The sequence below is a fragment of the Notothenia coriiceps genome, unplaced genomic scaffold (assembly GCF_000735185.1).
Source record: "Notothenia coriiceps isolate Sejong01 unplaced genomic scaffold, NC01 NC01_scaffold00035484, whole genome shotgun sequence".
Lineage (NCBI taxonomy): Eukaryota > Metazoa > Chordata > Actinopteri > Perciformes > Nototheniidae > Notothenia > Notothenia coriiceps.
The window spans coordinates 213410-230601 of NW_011368185.1; positions in this window are offsets into that span (position 1 = coordinate 213410).

The window sequence follows — 17192 nt, forward strand, 5'->3', positions numbered from 1 at the left end:
TCCTCCATTTTGTAGATTATTTACGACTTTTGAATCCACATAAACACATCGGCAAAATCCGGCTTACTTTGAGCATGTGTTTTAAACAGTTTAATCCCTTTGTGAATTGTTTCCACTTGCACCGTCCTTTAATTTCTTCATACAGCGGGAATCCAAATGAATGAATCCTGAGTCCAATAAGCATCAAAGTCACTCCAATAGTGCTCGTTAATTACGCTTTCATCGTCCTTTAACAAAATACATCACATTCATCCAGTTTGTGACAGTAGTTGTAGCATTTTTGAGACTTTGATTACCGCTGTTTTCCCCCCGTGTGTTTGTGTGTGTGGGGTAGGGGGGGGTGGGCGCAACTTCCAACAGGAGTCATTTGGGGGGGACTCTTGGGAAAAGAGTTTGGGAACCCCTGCTGTACAGAACCTCCATCCTTATCATGTTAAAGGCTTTCTGTGCAGAGGTCGGCCTATTCGTCCAACAATTCCAGGGGGCTGTAGTTTTTACTGATTCCAATAAAGTTATTGAAAATAAATGTGCACTCTTGGTTCTTGATCTCATTTTAATTGTGGTTTATACATAATGCATTTTATCCACAGCAAGATTATTGCATAACTACAACTTAGTTTTAAAAAGTAGACTTTTATTTTACTGCGATTAATTCAATAACTCTAGCAACTTCCGAGAGTCTCCTTTTAGATTTTCCTTTGGTATGTTGATTATCGGAGATCAATAAATGCCCGAAAGGAAAAACATAAATAGAATATTTCTAAAAAGAAAAGTGTAAGGTGTGATGTAAGAAACTGGTTCAGTTGATTTATTGTGAATTGGCCAAAACACAAAGCAACAAGAGCAGTATGGTTAATTTAGTGCATCAGTAATTATATTACATATTTAAATGATCATCACTTTTATTAAGTGCTTAATCATAATTCCTTTATTTTAAATAATTTACAAATCTTCTGTACTGCCACTTCAATTAACCTTAAATGCAGGACTTGTACTCCAAACCGATTTGAACTTTTAAACATAAACAAAGCCTTTGATATTCGCTCATCTAAACAAGAACACAAACAGGTATTTTTCAAGTATGTTTTGTTTATTTCCAAAAAATTAGTATCACCACAAAACCTGGTACAAAGATACATTAAAAAAAAAGAAGCCTTTAACATCTTTGAGTATTTTCACGTGTGATTTCTTTTTCTTTTTGACTAAAACTTTAGAATGGGTTGCACAAACAGAACGAACAAGACAAGGATCTCTGAAAACCACAAGGATGTATTTAAGTACTTATTTAAAAGCCCTTAAAAGACACACAGCCTGCCTGGACAATTTGTACGACAAGAAAAAAAAGATTTTCAGAACAATGATTCATCACAAAAAGGGAACAGGCCACTCAGGTATTTGCAACGACACATTAAAAAAGACTTGTTTGGTCACATTAGAATTAAGGTTAGAAAAGTATACTTATGTTCAGAACATCATACAGTATATAAAATGAAATGTCACACGTATTTACAGAACAACATGGAACCACCACACGAACACAGTTACACTTTTAATACAAAATAATAATTTACACGACATGAGACACGTGTTATGCAAAAGTCAATAAAACATTCAACAAAATAGAGAAAATGTCACGTATTTAAATAGAAAAATGTCAGGTAACTGTTTTTGAACTCACTGTGCAAATTCTTTTTATCTTATCTGTCTTGAGGAAACGTATGTACATTGTAAAGTAATGCCTTTAGCCTCGCCGTGTGCATCCGTTAGAAAATCTATATTTGATAAGGAGTGCATACTTAAGAGCTAAGTGCAAACAAATTGCTTTTTCATGTTGTGCATTTAAGATTTCTGAGTTTTTGGCGGTTCATACGTCTCTTTAAGCAGCAATAACCTTTTCATGGTAGTAAAATATCCGATAGAAATCACTTTATAGGCTATTTTCTACATTTTTTTAAAGTCTAAAATTGAACCCACAGTTTGAATGGCCAGTGATATTGCTTTGATCTATTTACAGCTTAAATAGGATATCATGTCCTTTGTAGTGCAGACCCCTAAAACACTAGCTTATCTTCACTTCGTCCCTGTTGGCGACGCGGAGGAGGGAGCAGACGAGTGTGTTTGACGACCAGCTGAGAAGTGACAGGCAGTTTTCATCCTCCACTACCAGGCACTTAGTTCACCGCGGTCCCGAATGAAAAACATCTAAGAGCTGAGTGGAGCGTTTGTCACGGCTCTGCTCTCCGCCACCTCTTGTGTTCCTGCTCGTCGCTGCTCAGGCGTCAGAGATGCAGTTCTGGATCTTGTCCATCCACAGCTGAGCGCTCGGAGCGTCAGAGGCGCAGAAGTTGTAGACGCGCTTGCTGGTCTTCAGCTGAACAGGTATCAGACAACAAGGGTTAGATGCAGAACAGAAGGGACAGGCTTTAATGTGTAACTCAATAAAACAGCTCAAATCCAGACTTTTTTCCTGACACAAAGGTTCATCTCTAATGTCACCCGCATTGTGTTTTACCTCTCTTCCACAGTTTGTGAAGCGGAGGGAAGCGACGGTTACTCTTCTGCTAAAAAGGCTACTTTTCAAGCAAGATGGCGGCAAAGGTAACTACAACAGAATTTCTTTGCATCTCGTAATGTGCCTTACTTTAGTCAGGATGCACCGGAACATTTTAAACATCAAATCTAAGGACTGAATGTTATCCAAATGTCATATTATGGTGTGTCCTAAAAAGTTCAACTATAGTAGAGTGTATGCCTTAGTATAGGTTTTTAAAGGGCATACAAATATATGGCAAAAACATAGTCATGTCATAACAAGTATAGATAGAATAGTAGTCTATAAAAACAAGTCACATAAAGTTATAGTAAAGTATGCCATAAGGATGTAAGTTATAACAATGTCATAGTCATGTAGTAAAAAAGTGATACTGTAGTATTCCATACGAGATACATTTAGGCACTTTCAATGACCTCAAAAACTTCAATTTCTAAACCCTACATTTACAAACTTTGAAGGACCCGTGTTGTGGGTGGTTTTGTGGATCCGAACATGTATGGAAGTAATCTGCTGAGGCTCAGGTTTAAAAGGACACTAAGCTTTTCCATGACTGTCACTTTTTAGAACAGCAAAAAAGGTTTCCTGAAACTGACTCTGTAAGGCTTGTTTTTAGCCAATTAGCAAAAAGTCAGTTGTTGATCACCTGCCGGCCAACAAAATGTCCATAAGATGGTGTTCACTGCATACAGTAACTTAAAGCCACAGATAAAGGTCACCCCATGTATAATATGTAGCAAACGTGTTTTCAAAATACTTGTAAAACACAGAATACATGATCAAAACAGCGCTTAACGATATAGGAAATGTGACTAAACTAATGCTCAGTGAATATCTGTGTTGACATGAACTCACGTCAAAGAAAGCCTTTTCACTGATGTGTTTGGGAGCTCCTATAGTGGGAGCAGCGATGATCACAGACTCCACCTCGGCCAGGTCGATGTGGCCTCTGCAGTTCGTGTCCTCCCCGGTGTCGTAGTACCTCATCTGTGGAGAGGGGAGTGTTAGCCTGCAGCCGACACTCAGGTGAGGCTTTACAGTTTCTGAAACTTGTTGCAGATCGGCTCACCTGGTGCTTCGTAATGTCCAATACAAACCAGCGAGGTTTCCAGCCTTTCAGCAGCGCTCCACGTTTGTACAGGATCCCCTCGTAAGACCTGAAGAGCACATGGGACGCAAAGCACAGGATGTTACATCTCCAGGGCTTGAAATATGGTTGATTTGAATTATTATGATTAGAAGGTTAGGGATATGCTTGCATTTAAAGATATCCTTTGAGAAAAGCTTGATCTTTAACATAATCTGATGTTACGTATACTAAACATATATAATATTTGAAATGAAATGATCCTCTTGCATATATGTTTGTTGTCATGAGTGTGCAAGGAGAACTGAAGTAGTTGCTGAGACACTAAAAGTATATATTTGTAAACGATTTAAAGGCTGTCTGTTTTTATTTCTATGACACCATTAAAGATGGAAACAAATGATATAGATAAGTTGATCCCTTACTCTGTTAATGAGTTTAGTTATCATAATCAAAACGTACCATTTAATTGATTATTGAACAGCTGTTAACCTTATTTTATAGTTAATTTAGTGCAAAAAGTGTAGATATGATGATGAAGGCTAAGAGAGTCTGGAAGTCTTTGATTAGGAGAAGTTGAATTTTGCTGTTAAAAAACAATACGACCCCTGACAACGCCTGACAACGTGTTCTCCACATTTCCCCGAACCTCTGTACATTACGTTCCTGTTGTGTAAAGAGGCCAGCGGTGGGTAGTTATTACTAATGATAAAATCCATAAGTCACATCTTCTCTCATTTTAGCTGTGAAATCCTTTAATATGTTTTATTAACAACCTGTATAAAGCTTCAACACAAACATGTCAAAGTTATCAGCATCCTTCATATACAGTAGCTGTATGACTGAGAAGTTAACATGATTTAGTATTTTACAGGTAATAAGAATCATTTTGAGGGTTATGTCATTTATGGATATTATGACACTGGTTCAGGTGTTTCACTTCATCTGTGAAAGCTTTTGGCCCATCACACACGATTTGATACTTTAAGAGCGCTAACATTATTTACAGAGAGAGAGATTTTATCCTTTGTTAGCCAACACGGGAAAATTTCCAGATATTTGAGCCAAGAGCCTGTACTTTAACCTCTCGGTAATTGTTAAATTACACACCACGAGTTTAACAGAGTACAGACAATCCCCACAAACATGACACACACACATAGCACAGCGCTGACTCATCATCTAAAACGGGACAGGCCCCTGGACAGCAGTTTTAAGGGAATCAAATGTTGGCTTCTTATTTGTTCCAGGAATCAGGAAGTTCACGACCCACCTGTTCTCCTCGCTCTTGGGGGTGAACTGGTTGTAGAGTGTAGCGGCACGGCGGTTGATCCCATTGGCTGCGGCGGTGCTGCGGTCTTCGCCCAGTCCGCTGTCTGGCAGGTGCAGCATGGAGCGCCGCTGGAACGCCTGCATGCTGGACGTGGGAATGAGGCCGGAGATGGAAACCATGGACTGTTTACGGAGCTGCAAACATACCAGATAACACAGCATGAGTGGGAGAAGAACAGTTCATTTATCTAAGATGTGAAGTGTATGACTAGCTTTTGAATCATCATTTATTATTAGTCCATTTATTGAACATGTTAGAAACAAAAACACAAAATACTGCTCCTAAAACTAGGATGGGTTAAATGCAGAGGTCAAGTTTCACGCATGTATGTGTGACCATTAAAGAGGGTTTCATCCCTCCGATTCTATTCTAAACAATAATAATAATAACAATAATAATAATAATAATAATAATAATAATAATAACAATAATAATAATAATAATTATAACAAAGAGAAGCAAAAAAAATAAATAAAAATAAACGTTATAAAGGTATAAAAAAATAAATTCTCAAATAGTTTCTGTCATGTTCAAAAGGGGCAAGAAGAAGCTTAAACAAGTTTCTGGTCCGACCCCCTCTAGCGTACATTGTTCATGTAAATAAAATAATACGTACATTTCCTTCCTGCGCGAGGTCTTCCTGAATACTGATGCGCACTCTCTCCAGAGTTGTCTGCCATTTCTCAGAGGACTGGTTCAGCTCTCCCTCCAGCCTCCCAACATCCTGCAGCACCAACAACGGCCGAGAGAGACCACAAATGTTGAATACAAGAACGAAAAAGATAAAAACTTCAGACCAAAGTTTGGTATGGATTCTTACAGCGAGGAGTTTGGTGATGGCGTCGGGCTGGGCGCGCGTCACGCTGCTGTAGCACGGCCACACGATCCTCCTCTTGCTGTTGGAGAGCGTGTGCACCTCCTCGGAGCAGTCCGAGCTCCCAGCCATCATCCTCCAGTCGTAGCACGGCCCGGTGGAGAGGGTCTCGTCCGTGAAGAAGTCCCATTTGTTCAGGCTGGGGATGCCTATCGAGGGCTTCAGGATCACCTACGGATCAGAAAAGGTTGAATGAGAATCTAAAGTATGTTGGGCGGACATAATGAGGAGGACGTGTCTGTCAGGAAGAACACAGGCATTCCCAAATCACCAGAATTAACTAAATGTGAAACCAGAGAATAAACTTGATCTCCTGAGACATTTCTTTAATTCATCTTGGGTAATGTATTTGAAAAAAAAACAACACTGATTTGGATTCTTTATTAAACATGAAATATAAATTAAATACAAATCATTCTTTTGAAACACTTATCCTAAAGGTCTCATATCATGCAAAATGCACTTTTTGATGTCTTTTATACATAAATATATGTCCCCGGTGTGTCTCACACAGTTTCCGAAAATACAACCCTCTCTCTTTTCCTCCTTACCCACATCTCTAAAAACGGGGGTACAACGGAGCCGATCCAGATTTGCGGCCGATATTACGTAATATCGGAAATGTTTGATATTATTATTATTTTTTTTTTAAAGCTACGGACCCGGATTCAGCGTTTCTCTAACAGGGCTGAAATAGAGGGGAATGAGGCATGGCAATGAGGCATGGCAATGAGGCATGGCAATGAGGCACGGCAATGAGGCACGGCAATGAGGCACGGCAATGAGGCATGGCAATGAGGCATGGCAATGGGTGATCTGTTTGGTATTTGGAGCAAATCACTTCATAGACATGTCTTTATATATCTGAGACCTACAAATAGTATAATAGGAGACCTTTAAGAATGCTCCTCTGTCTTAAATCAAGTAGATGGAATAAGTGCACAAGTCAAATATCAATGTACCAGTACTACATATGTATTAACTGTCATTGTGAGACACAGAGGAAGCTCTATTAAAGGACAGAGGGGGGGCAGGAGACTCACGTCGCTCTCTGACGGGCTGTACAGGTAGTTGAAGAAGATGGGACTCCTCCGGTGCATCCTGTTGACGCACTCCCAGATACAGATGCCTCTCCGGGCCTGTTTGTCGCCTTTATCGTCGAACAACGTGCCTGAAACCCAGAGGAGAAGCTGCTGAGCACAGGGGTCATTTCATCTCAGATAGTTTTGGCTGATGCAACACTCAGGTCATAAAAGTGGTAATTCAACAGATGTGTTATATTACAGGATATGAGGGGACATTTTGGCGGGCTACGATCATCATGAGAGATTTACACTGATGTCATCTTCAAGCACACACTTAACCCCAACATCTCACCTCATAAACTGGTTATATTAAATATAGAGGATATTTGGCGAGTATAAGGCTGTCAAAATATCTTATTTTTTACTACACAAATATTGCGGGCTATGTATCTATGGATAATATTATTATTATTATCACGATCACATATATGGATCTGTTTTCATTTGAATTTTCGTGCATTTGGTTTAATTTTCTGGGGCCAATTAATTCGAGTATTTTTGTGTTTGGTGTTTGGGAAGAACCGGAAATGATTTAAGAGGTTATTAAGTGTTTATTAATAACATGATAGGGATATTGAGTGTAGATAAGAGTCATTGCAATTGCCTTGGTGAGTATTTTCATATAATTCTTTTAGCAAAAGTTGGTTTTTGACAATTGTATTCAACCCACTAGAGTCTGGATATTGTGCATCCAAAATGAAAGGAATGAATGTTTAGTATTTAGTTTGGGGATCTATTGTAGATATTTATTTTGTTTATAACAAGGACATTTTATTGTATTAATTTTAAGGGAATCATCATTATTATAACGTACCAGGTTATATGACAGTCACATACAGGCAATTGTTATGCAAAATGTCCTTAGACCATAAGAAGATAATCAAATCAAATAAAAACACATCCCCCTGGTTTTAATCGTAAAGGACACTGACCATGTTCCAGCCGCTCATAGTCGGAATCCAACAGGAAGTTCTTGAAGCGGTTAGAGATGTGATGATAGGCCAGGAACTTCAGATAATACTGATTAAACTCAAACTCCAGAGGATGTTGCTCTAAAATCTGCAAAGACATGAAAATAAGAACAGAGATTAGACATAGGAGACAGAGAAGGAAGGTCAGTTTGTGTGTGTGTGTGTGTGTGTGTGTGTGTGTGTGTGTGTGTGTGTGTGTGTGTGTGTGTGTGTGTGTGTTTGTGACAGCTGTATCATGTCCTCATTTCTCAGCTTCACATCCCTGCGTTGCACAAGTGACCAATTAGAAACAGGAAAGAAGGTCTCCTGTCCTCGGGGGGGGGGGGCAAAGGTCAGTGATATCATCACCGCCAGACACAGTCCAGACAGAGGGACTGCAGCTCCATTGTTCCCATGCAGCGCTGCGAGGCGGCCAATGAGAGAGAGATGCTGAATATTTGAAGCCACCTGGGTCTGCTGGCAAAAACAACAGCTGTTTTGGAGATGAGGCACTTCTATTTTCAGCCCTCGTCCGAATCCCCTCTCCTCCTTGTTTACAGCTCTCTAGACCCCCAGCCCCCCGCCAAACTGCCCTAACTGCCAGGCCTACAGTTTCAAAAGACAAATGCAGAAACTATGTGTTGATGTAAGTGTATGGGAGTGGGACCCCAGGAGACACAAAAAAAAAAAAACCAGTTAGCATTTCAGAGCGGACACAGCCCTCTCAGCTGCATGAGCTTCATTCTTAACCCCCCCCCCCTGAAATCCTGAAGCCCATCCAAACCTTCCTAGAGACTCTCAATCCCCAAAACTGCACCCCTAAACACGCACTGAAATGTGAGGGGATGCTGAAACACGCGAGTGCAGACAGCTCTGCGCTGAACACTGGGTTCACAGCCCATCTGGCCTGCAGCAACCCCCCTGGACGGCCCCCCCCTGGTGCAACGCAGTGTTGAAATTACACTTCCAGTGTTGGGAATGCAAAGTGCAAAACTAAACCAAATGTATAGATAATAACAGCTGAATTTCTCGCCTTCCACGACCTCTGGCCTGTACACTTTTCAGGAATGTGATGAGCTCATGAAGACGGTATGAATGGTGTTAAGTCATGAGGGGGTAAAAGTGGAGAGAGGTCTCAAACAGGGTTCAGGAGATGCTTGAGAGAAACCTGTTGAAATGACTGTGAACCTCACCTGGTGCACACAGTCCAGGAACTGCAGGAAGACGGGTGTGAAGCCCCCGCCCTGGCTGCTGGGACTCAGGTTGCTCCGCAGGCTGAACTTGTGGCCGAAAGACAGCCACTCTTTCTCCAGCAGCACCTGGAAACCCTCCAGTGTCCGGTAGAAAGGGTCGCTCAGCAGCTGCACCAAAGACACCACCTGCAGAGAGGAAGAGAGAGAAAGGTGAGAGTCAGAAGATACGGGTCAAATAAAAAAAAAACTGAAAAAGATGATTTTACTAGGTATGTTTCCCCTAGAGTCGACTGTGGTGTGTTTGGTCCTTTATAGCCTTCTATAAAAAACTAAACAACAGAAAAGTTTAAATTGTGACAAATCAACATTGAATAGAGAGAACAAACTAATCTGGCTGATGAGTGCACTTTTCTGCAAGATTAGCCCCTGCACAGACAGACAGACAGCTATACATATACACAACAGCGAGGTCATGTTCTCCCTACAGGATTTACACCTGCTGGAGATAATAAAATGGTCCGTGTGCTCTGATGGGAAAGCTAATGGAGACACCCTTTCCAAATGACTAAAAACACGTGTTCTCTTCTGCTTCCTATTACTCACAGTATCTGCTAACCATGCTGCTAACATGTATGCTGACACCAGTGTATCTGTCATGAGCTAATTAAGTGTGAGTATAATTCGATCAACAATCCACTGTCAAAGCCACTGAGACCTACTCAATACATTACTCTTCATTAAAGGTTGAAAATCCCTGATATTTTGGGCAATAAGTGGTTTACCACTAAAAGGAAGTGGCAGCGGTTTCACCGTGACTCAGCAGATTTTGTAAGTTTGTCAAGTTTGATTACGATTGCATTGACTGACTATGTTTTACATCCCTTCAAAAAATGAACATCTTCTGACAACACAACGTCAAACTGATCATCTGCAATCAATTACATTATATAACAGCGCAGCAGACTGGAGCTCGCTCCACAGAACACCAGTTGAGCACCACTTGTCTGCACATGCAGAATGTTTGGCCTGCTATCCTGCCCGCGTCTCCTGCAACACATCTAATGAGCCCTGACGTGAGGAATGAGCGGGGAGAACAGTTAATGGCTTCCCCGTGAGGACATCCAGGGCTGAGTGGTAGAGAAAGCCCCCCCGCAAACCCCGGCAATGAAATAAACCCCTCAGATTATTTGTGAGACTACAGTGGATTTAAGAAAGAAACAAGGCATGAAAGAGGAGAGAGGATATGAGAGAGACAGACGGAAAAACAGAAAGTAAAGACAGTTCTGCTTCCTGTCTGCTGGGTGTCTCTGCGCGGTGTACGCAGGAGACACAGAACATGTGGAGCCCATTTGGCTGTGCGGCTGATCGGGCCTGGCGTGATGGAGCCGGTGGCCCGTGGAGAGAGATGCTCCGGGCGGAACACGTGCCTGGCATTAGGGGTCCACAAAGTGTGCTTTTAAACAGCAGCCCAGGGCTTTCTAAACCCGTAAACACATTGTGAAGGACACGCGCTTGCAACACAAACATGTGGACTTTAACAGGTCAACATGGAAAATATGAGCTCAGAACACAAATATGTTATGAAATGCTGGACGCAGCAGCAAATTGATACCGACAATTGATCAGGACCGAAACAGACTTCGTTGTTTATGTGCTTTAAACCAAAACTCAACTTTCTAAATCAGCTCATATCAGTGACGCATCAAGACCTGTTCATTATCTTTCTCTGCATGATTGGATCATCAGTAAAAGAGCTGAAGATGAGCAGGAGAACAAAAGAAAGCATGTATTGAAACATTGGCCGTTAGAGTGCAGTCCAACTCTCTGGAGAATCCCTACAAATCTAATGTAAAACTTCTTTTTTTCGAGCTCAGTATATAACATATATGGATAATGATAATGAAGGACGAGGAGGCAACGGTCTCAACAGTTGACTTACACCCAGCTGTTTATAATAACTCTTTATGTGCGATACTCTCTTGTTGAACGGTTGTAGTGCTGCACCTGGATAGTTTTTATGACTTTTAGTAATGAAACCTTGTTAAAAAGTACTCATAATGTAATAAGTGTTTTATGAACAGTCAGCTATTTACTATCTAAAAAACATCTTTAACAAATTACAGCTTACACATGCAAGTTATGCATTCGGTAAAATGCTGCAAAAGTTTTTAAGTTTAAGCCTAATGTGTGAGAATATGTGAATCAGTGTGGGTTCTACCTACTATGCAGGCAGTTTGCTTTTCAGCCCAACTGTATACTGTTTTTCTCAGGCGCGGAGGGATACTGACTTGTTGTGAAAAGTAACTTACAATTCTACCCGTGGTATAAAGAACCAATCAGATTGCTTGATTTGACTTGTCCGTTTTTTAAATATATATATATATTGTGGCATTTAATGAGTGCTTCCAGCTCCGGATGCCAGTTGTGTTTTTTTAATGATTTAATGTGTTTCTTTTGATCCATGTGTTCCCTGTGGTGTTTTTTATAAACTGCTATGATTATAAAGAGGAGAGTGAAATGTAATAAGGATCCCCATCTGGACAGGGAAGTTGTGGTTACATACTGTACACTCAACAACTCTCTTCTTCTGACTCATGCATGTATGTGCTGTGGAGGCACTTCACTGTGAGTGACTGATTTCTCTCATCAGCATTTACAACACCAACTTTTTTTATCATGCAACATTTCCCTTCCTGCACTAAGTGCCTTGAGTATTTTAAAAATATTAACTCTTTCTTCTTATCCCTCAGGTATTTTACATACAAACTGAACATATGTCTATTGTTCCTCTTGACTAGATATTGTTTTAATTGTTTTTTAATTCCCAAATGTTATTTCTGTGATTTTCCTCACTTGTGTAGTGATGTCCCAGCCGTCCTCCAGGCTGAGCAGAACAGATGAGCCGCTGTCCAGAAGCTCCACCAGAATCAGAGCCAGCTGCAGGATCTTGTGAAGCTGTGGGAGATCAACATATGTGCATGTGAACACGTATACACACACACTCAATTAATCCTCGCTGTGCATATGAGACCATGTTTGGTCGACAGGTAAATTGCTTCTTGAGTGCTGCTTGCTGAGTGGGTTTTAATATGATATGGTCAATGTGCGTCAAAGGCTGCTGGGGGTCAATGAGATATCCAGCGTGATAACAACTGTTGTGAATCTGCTTCCCTTGGGAACATGGCTTGTATTCATTGTGTGAATCTGATATACAGGAGGAGCAGAAAGAGCACTGCTGGGTCGTTTTCACAAAGTCTTTTGAGTCTGTCTCGGGGTCACGGCCCGTCCACGCAGCAGCGTTAAAAAAATCCTGAAAATCTTGGAGGTGGGCGTGTCTGAAAGCTTGGGGATTTTATGCGAGCAACGCGACCAACAACCAATCACATGAATCTCCTGCTCCCGACATACAAAGCAAAAAACCCCAGGGATTTTATGCGAGCAATATATATATATATATATATATAAACTCCCCAAACAGGCGAAAACCTACCAGTCAACCACTGTCTCTGCCACCTCCCTCCATGCCTGGTTCCTCCGGTTTGTATCCCGGTAAATAGTTACTGGTCGTAAAGAACCGGGTGATTTGCTACCGTAATTTCTTGTTTGGAATATGAGGAAATACTGCGGTTTGGCTCTCCCAGCTTGCACGCGGTTTGATTGGCTAGCGCTTGTACTGTCAGATTTGCATAAACGGGTTTGATTGGCTGACGCTTCCACCTCAGCTTCAAAAGTTGAACATTGCTCAACTTTTGAATCCTGAAAATCCTGGAAATCCTGGTTTCGCTTTGCTTCCCCACAATGCAGTTCGGCGAAAAGCGAGGCAAAGTGACGTCACCCCATTCAAAGTGAATGGGCAGAAGCGTTGGAAGTTTTTTTTAACGCTGCTGTGTAGACGGGCCGTCACTGTATTATTTAAGTGTGAATCATTATAGAACACAACCAATGTGTTATGTGTGTTTGTTTGTTCACCTGCAAGATCCATTCAGAGTCCTCCAAGGTTTTGAGGAAGGAGTCCTCTGAGTCGGACGAGGTGGCGCTGGGAGCGCAGGCTCGCAGAAGCTTTTTAAAAGAGGCTTTCACCTGCCGCGTGTCGGCAAAGTCCACCGGCACCAGCTCACAGTTCAGAGAGGAGTCCACTCTGAGGCCCTGTCCGGACACAGAGAGAAATACAACACTTGAAACTAAGGTAATCCAGTCAGTATCAACACTGCTTTCTATGAAAAAACAAACATCAACAGTTCTAATTAAAGAAAACTAAACAGAGTTACCACAAAAATACAAACACGTGTACAGTGCAAAACACATTCCTGAAATGAATACAATGTTTCTCAAAGTGTGATGATATGTTGAAGTGTTGATTTAATGATCAGACTTTACTGAAAGGTGTTTTTTCCCCCAACTCATTTAGACAAGTGAACGAGGAACACATTTACAATAATCCTTCTTTTATAAAGATTATAACGTTCAGTTTTTGGTGACATGGCCTGAAATGCGTGGGTCAGAATCATACAGACACATTGATATAATGCATTCCAGTGCAACCCATTAACTATAACTGCGAGGTTAGTGGTTGTTTTCCCCTCGCCTCCTGAGAGCAGCTTTTCTTTCATCCTCACCCGTAAATGGGACTTTTCTCCGAAGACGTAGAGGGCCGCTTGCTGCTTCAGGAGCTGCGCCTGCAGACTGCTGCTCCCTGCAGGGGGCGCCAGATCCTTCCCTGCCAGTCTGGCGCCAACATCTGCGGTCAGCGGGTGATGGCCGAGTCTGCTGCTGGAGCGCAGGCTGGCCCACACGCCTGCAAGCACACACACACACACAAACAACAGTCACACACACACAGGAGCTGGCCTGCTGGAATGCCACTGCTGTCACAAGCTGTCAAACAAACTGACACTGAATGATGAACACATGACATGCGGACTACTTTTTACATGCACAGCAGTACAAGTGCATGTAGACCTTCATTCTTTCAGTCCACTAACAAAGCCTCTGTGAATCGGGGTGTTGAGATATTAGAAGCAGAAGTCTTTTTTTAGCAGGACAAGTCTAGAGGCACATTTCTCTGAAAACCAGCATGCAATATCTTCCAGACATTATGAATAACTATCGGGAAGGACATGATTTTTCACAGTAATCACTTTCAGCCCTTTCTGTTGCACTTCTGCAATCAGGGCAGTTATAATGTGGCCTTTAACCCACAGACAAAAATCTTACAATCATTGGGGATAAAAACTCCAAAAACTCCTTATCCTAAAGGTGGTGTAGGTAATTTTGGAGAAACCAGCTTGAGTGCGCTAGAATTTGAAAATACACAGCTGGAAAAAATCTGCCACTTCCTTACAGAGCCCCTCCTCCAACACACACGAACACGCACATGACCAATGAGGGCACGAGATAAGTTTGTGCACAGATGGAAGGCTGACAGGCAGGTAGGCCATCCAGTTATTTTAGCCGGCCGGCATTCCATGGAATATAACAAAAAGTGTATCTCGAGCCGGTTTCTCAAACTTACCTCCCCCCTTTAAGTCTAATGCTGTTGGTAACACTTTTTAACAGATCGATAACTGTTGTTAGCTTTTAGGCCGGATAAAAGGCATTAAAAAACACAAAATATCAGAACATTCATATCATTTTGTAATATAAACTAAATCCTTTCTGCTTTGAATCCCATTTACAGAATACTTAAGTCTGTCTTTATAAATCTACGTGATCAGAGGGGTCTCATTTCATGTGATTTATGGCTTGTCTGCCATGAAAAAAAAGTTTCCTTTCCTCCTCATCCTGGACCCGGCTCATAACTAATTACAGTTGGCTGAGTCAACACATTAACAATGGATAGGCCTAATTAGAGCCGGCACTCTGGTTTGCGAAAAACCACAGCTCCCAGAGGAGTGCCCACAAAGTCAGCCATGATTAGTACAATATCTCGCAAGGTCTCTGTGAGGGGTTTGGAGCGCTGTGAAGTGACCTGGTTAGTGAGGAGGTTAGAGCGAGGAATAAGCATGAGCTTTGGATGCATTAGAAAGAAAGGGGCAATTTAAGAGGACTGCTGGGGAGGAGACAGTTTGACTATACCTTGCTGCTGCATTCTCTCCTTACTGGCAGGCTTTTGGTTTGACTGTGTGAATAGTTTATCTCTGTACTCAAGCACTGGGTGGTTGTTTGTACAGGAGGTAGAGATGGAGGATGAAGGCAGGGAGAGGGGCATGGAAAAAATAAATCATGTCAACATCAAACGGACATCACCACTGTTAATGTTAACCGTCTCAGACCACAGAAACATGCAAATGAAGAGTTTCAGTTGAAGGTCAAAGACTGGACCGGTCCACGTGAGTTTAATGTTTGATGATCAAGAGAATGATTGTGATTTCATGCATGAATATGATTGTCCATAGTTATGATTGAGAGAGATAAAACAGTGCGTGTTGTTCCTCTCTATCACGAACAGACGTCACATAACAGGTGTATCGGACACTCAGCTCGCATGTCATTTGTTCTCTCCTTAGGGGAAGACATTATCGCAGAGGCTGACTTTGTATTAATAATCTGCATCTTCTATTGAATTTGTTAATAGATGCATTATTAATATGATTAGAACAATATTGAATGATTGTAGGAGTGTCGTCACTTCATAAAGTAAATGTTTTGGAATAAAGATCTTCAAAATATCACATATTTTCTTACTTCATCTCAGATAAACACGTCTTCATTTGCGCAACTTTCTTGGGAAATCTAGCTAATAATTTACCATTTGTTTCTAAGGAGCCAAAGAATAAATACAATTTGTTTTAAATAAAGAAACTGTACAGTGTTGCAGCTGTGGGGATGAAACATATTTTAAATAATAACAAGCGCTGTGTCATACTTTTTTAGTGCTGAGTCAGTTTAAGCAACCCATTCCCCTTCGACATTCATCTGACTAACACCTCAGACATGCATCGACACCGAGCACAACATCTGTACGAGACAAAACACTCAGTGCTGATGGTTTCCTCCAAAGAGTTTAAATTCCAGTTAATACAGTCATGGTGGTGTTAACAGCTCATTCACTTCTGTGAGATTACATTTACAGCAATGCTCCATTTTCCAGAAACACCACAGGTCAAATGTATTTCAAATGTTTTCATATATTTAACACAGTTTAAACTGTACTTTAGAGACTTAATTGTTTCTTATAACAAGCAAAAACCGGCAAAATATACGAGATATATGATGTTAAAACACTTTGTTCTTAAAGATGCTACATTCTGATGTTTTATTACTGATCTGGCAGAAGGAGGACAGAGGAGGACGTGTTGGAGACACTCACCTCCTCTGGTGAAGCTGTTTGAGAATGGGAGGTCTAAATGGACAGGAGCCATCTTTGGCATCCGGGATGACCTCCTGTCACTGCCTGAAGACAAGACAATGCCACACAAAACAGGAAAGTAACTATATATAAACGAACTTACATTTATACATAACCTGTCTATCGGTACAAAAAGTTTCAGATTAGGGGAGGGGTTCAGGATGGTATCAAGACAAAATGACAAATGTTTACTCCTATCAACTACAGGGGAATAGTTTCGGCGAACACTAAAAGGTACCATGGGGTCAGATTAGAATTTTCAAAGGGGGGTTCGTTTAGCATGAAACACTTGAAATAACTAAAGGACAATTTAAACAAGAACGTAGAAAGAAAGGGAGGTCATTGAAAACTATTGCTGCTAAAAAGTTAGCAATGATTGAGAGTCAGACCTAAACATTTCAGATGTGTGTATCTCACACTGCACTGTAACTTTAATTCATGTATCTTTGCTTTTAAATGAGTGTTTTTAAATGTCATTTTATATCGTTGCTTTTAAATGTGTGTTTTTACATGCCTTTTCATAATAAGTTTCTTAATGCTCTTAATGTATTTCATTTTTTTAAAGCACTTTGAATTGCCTTGTGTTGAAATGTGCTATATAAATAAACTTGCCTTGCCTCGCGTTACAGGCGAAAACAAATCTGATACCAAATAATCATTACGCCCTTGGACTCAGTTTGAACTCAGTGACACTGCAGAATTGAGATGAATACAATTTCCTATTAAACCCCCTGATCTGAGTGCCTTAAACACAAGATACATGATGATTAA